We start from the raw sequence: 6,043 nt of genomic DNA, 5'->3' as shown, positions 1-6,043 counted from the left end.
ATTGGTTTGCTCTGCATCATATATGATAATTTAGCTGTAATAAACCTATTTGAGATCTTCAGCTATCTGGACTCCTCGCATCTCATTTGTATTGCATCAGACAACATAAAGAACTCATTACACTGCTATCAAGTGGCACTTGCTTAGCAATAACCTGCTTACTGACACTCAGTTTGGATTCCACCAGGGCCACTCGACTCCAGGCCTCATTACAGCCTTGTTTCAAACATGAATAAAAGAGCTGAACTCAAGAGGTGAGGTGAGGTGAGAGTGACTGCCCTTAACATCAAGGCAGCATTTGACTGAGTATGGCATCAAGGAGCCCTAGCAAAACTGGAATCAATGGGAATCAGGGAGAAAACTCTCTGCTGGTTGGAGTCATACCTAGCACAAAGGAAGATGGTTGTGGTTGTTGGAGGTCAGTCGTCTCAGCTCCAGGACATCACTGCAGGAGTTCCTCAGGGTAGTGTCCTAGGCCCAACCATTTTCAGCTGCTTCATCAATGACCTTCCTTCAATCATAAGGTCAGAAGTGGGAATGCTCGCTGTTGATTGCACAATGTTCAGCACCATTTGCGACTCCTCAGATACTGAAGCAGTTCATGTAGAAACGCAGCAAGACCTGGACAATATCCAAGCTTGGGCTGATAAGTGGCAAGTAACATTCACACCATACAAGTGCCGGGCAATGACCATATCAAGATTCTCAAGAGGGAATCTAAATATCTCCCCTTGACGTTCAATGGCATTATGATTGCAGAATCCCTCACTATCAACATCCTGGGGGGTTACCATTGACCAGAAACTGAACTGGAGTAGCCAAACAAATACTGTGGCTACAAGAGCAGGTCAGAGGCTTGGAATCCTGTGGTGAGTAACTCACCTCCTGACTCCCCAAAGCCTGTCCATCATCTACAAGACACAAGTTAGGAGTGTGATGCAATACTCTCCACTTGCCTGGACGGGTGCAGCTCCAACAACACTCAAGGAGTTTGACACCATCCAGGACAAAGCTGCCTGCTTGATGAGCACCCCATCCACAAACATTCACTCCCTCCACCACCGACTCATAGTGGCAGTAGCGTGTACCATCTACAAGATACACTGCAGCAACGCATCAAGGCTCCTTCGACAGCACCTTCCAAACCCACGACCTCTACCACTGAGAAGGACAAGGGCAGCAGATGCATGGGAACACCACCACCTGCAAGTTCCCCTTCAAGTCACACACCATCCTGACTTGGAACTATATCACTGTTCCTTCACTGTCACTGGGTGAAAATCCTGGAACTCCCTTCCTAACAGCACTGTGGGTATACCTACCCCATATAGACAGCACCAGTTCAAGAAGGCAGCTTCTCAAGGGCAATTAGGGATGGGCAATAAATGCTGGCCTAGCCAGCAATGCCCACATCCCAGGACCGAATAAAAAAAAATTCACTTCCACCATTTAATTCTGTCTGAAAAGTTTGGAATTTTTTTTCATTAAAGCAGTTATAGTGCCAGTTATCTATTTTTTCATCATACATTCTGCATTCACATGGTTGGTTAAGATGAAAACATATGATAAATTTTGATAGTGTGCCATTTTGCTAATAAAAATACTTTCTGTTTGAGATACAAATGCAATACTGTACTAATGTGCCTCCTGGCTTACCTTAGTCATATGATCTCTACCATGAGGCACTCACTGCGGGCCTCCATCAGCAGGCAGTTCAATAAAGGCACAGTACAAGCAAGACTGTTGCCCTGTGAGCTCGTAACATGGGGTCAAAGTGGAGCTGAGATTGAGTGTTGAAGAGCTGTATAGAAGCACATCTACTAAAAGAGGAACCCAGGAATGTTCAGAGCTACTGAAAGCTGCCAACAGCCACAGGAAGCCACAGAAAAGGAACAAAGAAGCTGTGAAAACACTGAGTAAGACACAATGGCTGCAAATCTTTCTCTCCCCGTGCCGGTCGAAATGAAAGATAATATGAAGCAGAACCGGCTGTTTTTCCACTCATAATGGCAAAATTACAAAATTGTGGCAGATTTAGTTAACAAACCAGAGCAGCTACTAATAGCTACACTTTTATCACTGTTGGGGAGAGACTGTTATAAACTGTATTCCACCCTAAATCTCTCCTAAGAATAAAATAAAAGGAAAGCAGAAATTTTGAAAGCCTTGAAGGCATGCTTTGAAGCTCAAGTGAACGTAACTTATGAACAATATGTGTTCAATAGCAGGGCCCAAAGTGCAAAAGAGTCCATTGATCAATATGTGACTGCATTAACAGAGCACTCAGAATCCTGTGAATTTATGCAACTGAAAGATGATCTAATTAAAGACAGGATTGTATTAAGCATAAGAGATCCCGCAGTGAGAGCACGTTGACTGAGAGAGAAACTTACTCTCAGGAAAGCGATCGACATGTGCAGAAGTACTGAAGTTGTAAATCAGCAGCTAGAGCATATTCATAGCAGAACAGACCAGGCCTTGCATTATACTGATAGACATTCCAGGCCGAAAGGGCAGAAAGATCACGGACAAAGGACAGGATGCAAATACTGCAGAGGATATCACACGAAGGAAAAGAAGGCATGTCCAGTGTGGGGAAATAAGTGTTCTCACTGCAAGAAGCCAAATCATTTTGCACACAAGTGTTTGGCTAGAAGGAAGCACAATAAGCAGTTACAGATGGCCACTGGATAGAAATCAGCTGAAGATTCTGACGAATCACAATACAACATAAAACAGGTTGGTTCTGTCAGGACGATAGGTGATAAATGGTTTATGACAGTTGGAATGATGACTGCAGAAGGAGAACATCAAGTCAACATGAAGTATCAGATAGACACTGATGCGTCATGCACCATAATTAGGGGGTGGCACAGTGGTTAGCACCACAGCCTCACACTCCAGCGACCCGGGTTCAATTCTGGGTACTGCCTGGGTGGAGTTTGCAAGTTCACCCTGTGACTGCGTGGGTTTCCACCGGGCACTCTGGTTTCCTCCCTCAGCCAAAGACTTGGAGGTTGATAGGTAAATTGGCCATTGTAAGTTGCCCCTAGTGTAGGTAGGTGGTAGGAGAATGGTGGGGACATGGTAGTGAAATGGGATTAATGTAGGATTAGTATAAATGGGTGGTTGTTGGTCAGCACAGACTCGGTGGGCCGAAGGACTTGTTTCAGTGCTGTATCTCTATGACTATGACTATAATGACCTTCACAGAGTTGTGTGAAGTGGTTCAACATGGTAATCCAAAAGCAAAGCCCTCGAAAGTAAGGTTCAGGCTAAATGATGGCACCACAGTAATGCCAAGTTACTCTGAGAGCCCAATGCAATGACAAGAACGAAGATCTAGAGTTCCAGATCATATACAGCAAGGTAAAGCCACTCATCTCAGCCGGAGCAAGTCTAAAGCTTGGACTGGTAACCCTCAATGTGCAAAAAGAGATTTGCAACGTGTCACAGCACACTAAACTATTGACCGCGGAACAGATCCTAGAGGAGTAAAATTATGTATTTACAGGATGTCTTCCTGGAGAATATCATCTCAAAGTAGATGAGAGGGTAAGACCAATTCAGCATCTGCTGAGGAAAGTTCCAGCTGCCCTCAAGGTCGCCTGAAAGACAAGATAGGAGAGCTGGAAAAGAAGGGAGTAATCAAGAAAGTGACAACTCCTACAGAATGGATAACAGCATGGTGGCAGTGAAACAACCTGAAAAGCTGAGTGTATGCATCGACCCAAAGGATCTAAATAAAGCTCTGCAGAGATCTCACTACCCCATGCCAACCATCGAAGGAATTTTGCCACAACTTGTAAAGGCAAAAATCTTCACTATCCTAGATGTGACGGATGGTTACTGGCAAGTGAAGCTGGATGAAAGCTGCAGCTTTCTAACCACATTCTGGACGCTGTTCGGGAGATACAGATGGTTGCGCATGCCTTTTGGCATTTCTACGGCTCCAGAGGATTATCAATGCAGACAACATAAGATAGATCTTCCCGGAGTGGAAGCTATAGTGGATGATCTGCTAGTTTATGGATGCAGTGATACAATGGAAGAAGCCATTGCGGACCACGATCAAAATCTAGTGTGACTGCTGGACAGAGCTCACCAGATGAACCTGAAGCTCAACAAGAAAAAATTGTAATGAAAGATGTCTGAAGTCAAGTACACAGGTCATGTACTGACAGAAAAATGTCTTCCCCTGGATCCCGAAAAGGTGAGAGCAATTCGGCGACCAACACTTGTAAAAGCAGTGCAACGATTTGTTTGATTCATCAACTATTTCGCAAAATTCTTACCCAATTTGTCGTCGGAGTGTGAACCATTACGCCAACTCACTGCCAAGGACGTGCAGTGGTATTGGGGCATAGAACAAGAAGCAACATTCACTAAAATCAAGCAACTAGTGAAGGCAACGCCAGTGCTGAAATACCATGACGTAAATGATGAAGTCACCCTGCAGTGTAACACCAGTGAGAGAGGATTTGGAGCAACCCTAATGCAGCAAGATCAAACGGTTGCATTTGCATCCAGTGTGTTAACGCAAACAGAATGATGATACACTCAGATCGAGAAAGAGTGCTTGGCCATTGTCTTTGTTTGTGAACGTTTTCATCAATACCTACTTGGAAGAGACAAAGTGACAGTCGGGTCTGACCGCAAGTGACTTCAAAACATTTTCCTCAAGCTGCTACTATCAGCTCCAAAATGTCTGCAAAGAATGTTACTCCAGTTACAGAGACATCATCTGGACCTGACATACGAGCAAGGGAAACAGATGTACATTGCTGACATGCTGTCGACAGCAGCACTCCCTATGAAGAAAGTAGAGGATGCTATGACACAGTGTGAAATCTTCCAGATCCAATGTGAAGCAGCAGTTCGACATGCTCTGGAAGTCATCAACCCAGCAGAGACATTGAATTTGACAGACAAGTGCCTTGTTCCAATCAAGCGAACTACCCAACAAGATCCAACTCTCCAAATGTTGCAAGAAGTAGTGATGGCTGAAAGAATCAAGGACACTCCTGTGGTCACAAGAGTGTATTGGGAATACAGAGATGAACTGACAACCCAAGATGGCATCTTGTACAAAGGAAATGGAGTCATTATCCCTAAGGAGTTGAGAGGAGAGATGCTAAAGCACACAAATGGGTGGTTGATGGTCTGCGCGGACTCGATGGGCCAAAGGGCCTGTTTTGGTGCTGTATTTCTCTATGACTCTATTCATGCAAGCCACCAAGGAATTGAGTCAAGTCTGAGGAAGGCAAGAGAAGTGAGCAATGACATCAAGGACCACATCAACCAGTGCAGTGTGTGTAAGGAGTACCAAGCTAAGCAAGCTAAAGAGCCGCTGATGATGCATGACATCCCAGACAGACCATGGATAAAGCTGGGAGTAGACCTCTTCACTCTCGCAGGAACTGGTTATCTTGTCACTGTGGACTACTACTCTGACTACTGGAAAGTAGACCAGCTGACTTCAAAGACTACCAGTGAGATTGTAGAATGCCAGAAAGCACACTTCGGTCGATACGGCATTCCAGACATTGTGGAATGGCCCTCAGTTCATGAGTGAAGAATTCAGTCGCTTCATAAAGGATTGGGAAATTCAACACCATACATCATCTCCACACTATTCCCAGTCGAATGGAAAGGCTGAGGTGGCAGTTAAAATGGCCAAAGGAATCATAAAGAAATCAAGCAAATCCAGCACAGATTGGGGTGGCACAGTGGCACGGCGGTTAGCACCACAGCCTCACAGCTCCAGTGACCCAGGTCCTGTTCTGGGTACTGCCTGTGCAGAGTTTGCAAGTTCTCCCTGTGACTGCGTGGGTTTCCATTGGGTGCTCTGGTTTCCTCCCACAGCCAAAGACTTGCAGGTTGATAGGTAAATTGGCCATTGTAAATTGTCCCTAGTGTAGGTAGGTGGTGTGAGGATGTGATAGGGAATATGGGATTAATGTAGGATTAGTATAAATGGGAGGTTGTTGGTTAGCACAGACTTGGTGGGCTGAAGGGCCTATTTCAGTGCTGTATGACTCCA

This window comes from Heterodontus francisci, chromosome 1 (genome assembly GCF_036365525.1).
Source record: "Heterodontus francisci isolate sHetFra1 chromosome 1, sHetFra1.hap1, whole genome shotgun sequence".
NCBI classification, from domain to species: Eukaryota; Metazoa; Chordata; class Chondrichthyes; order Heterodontiformes; family Heterodontidae; genus Heterodontus; species Heterodontus francisci.
The sequence above is the reverse complement of the archived record's forward strand: the minus strand, read 5'-3'. Positions refer to the sequence as shown.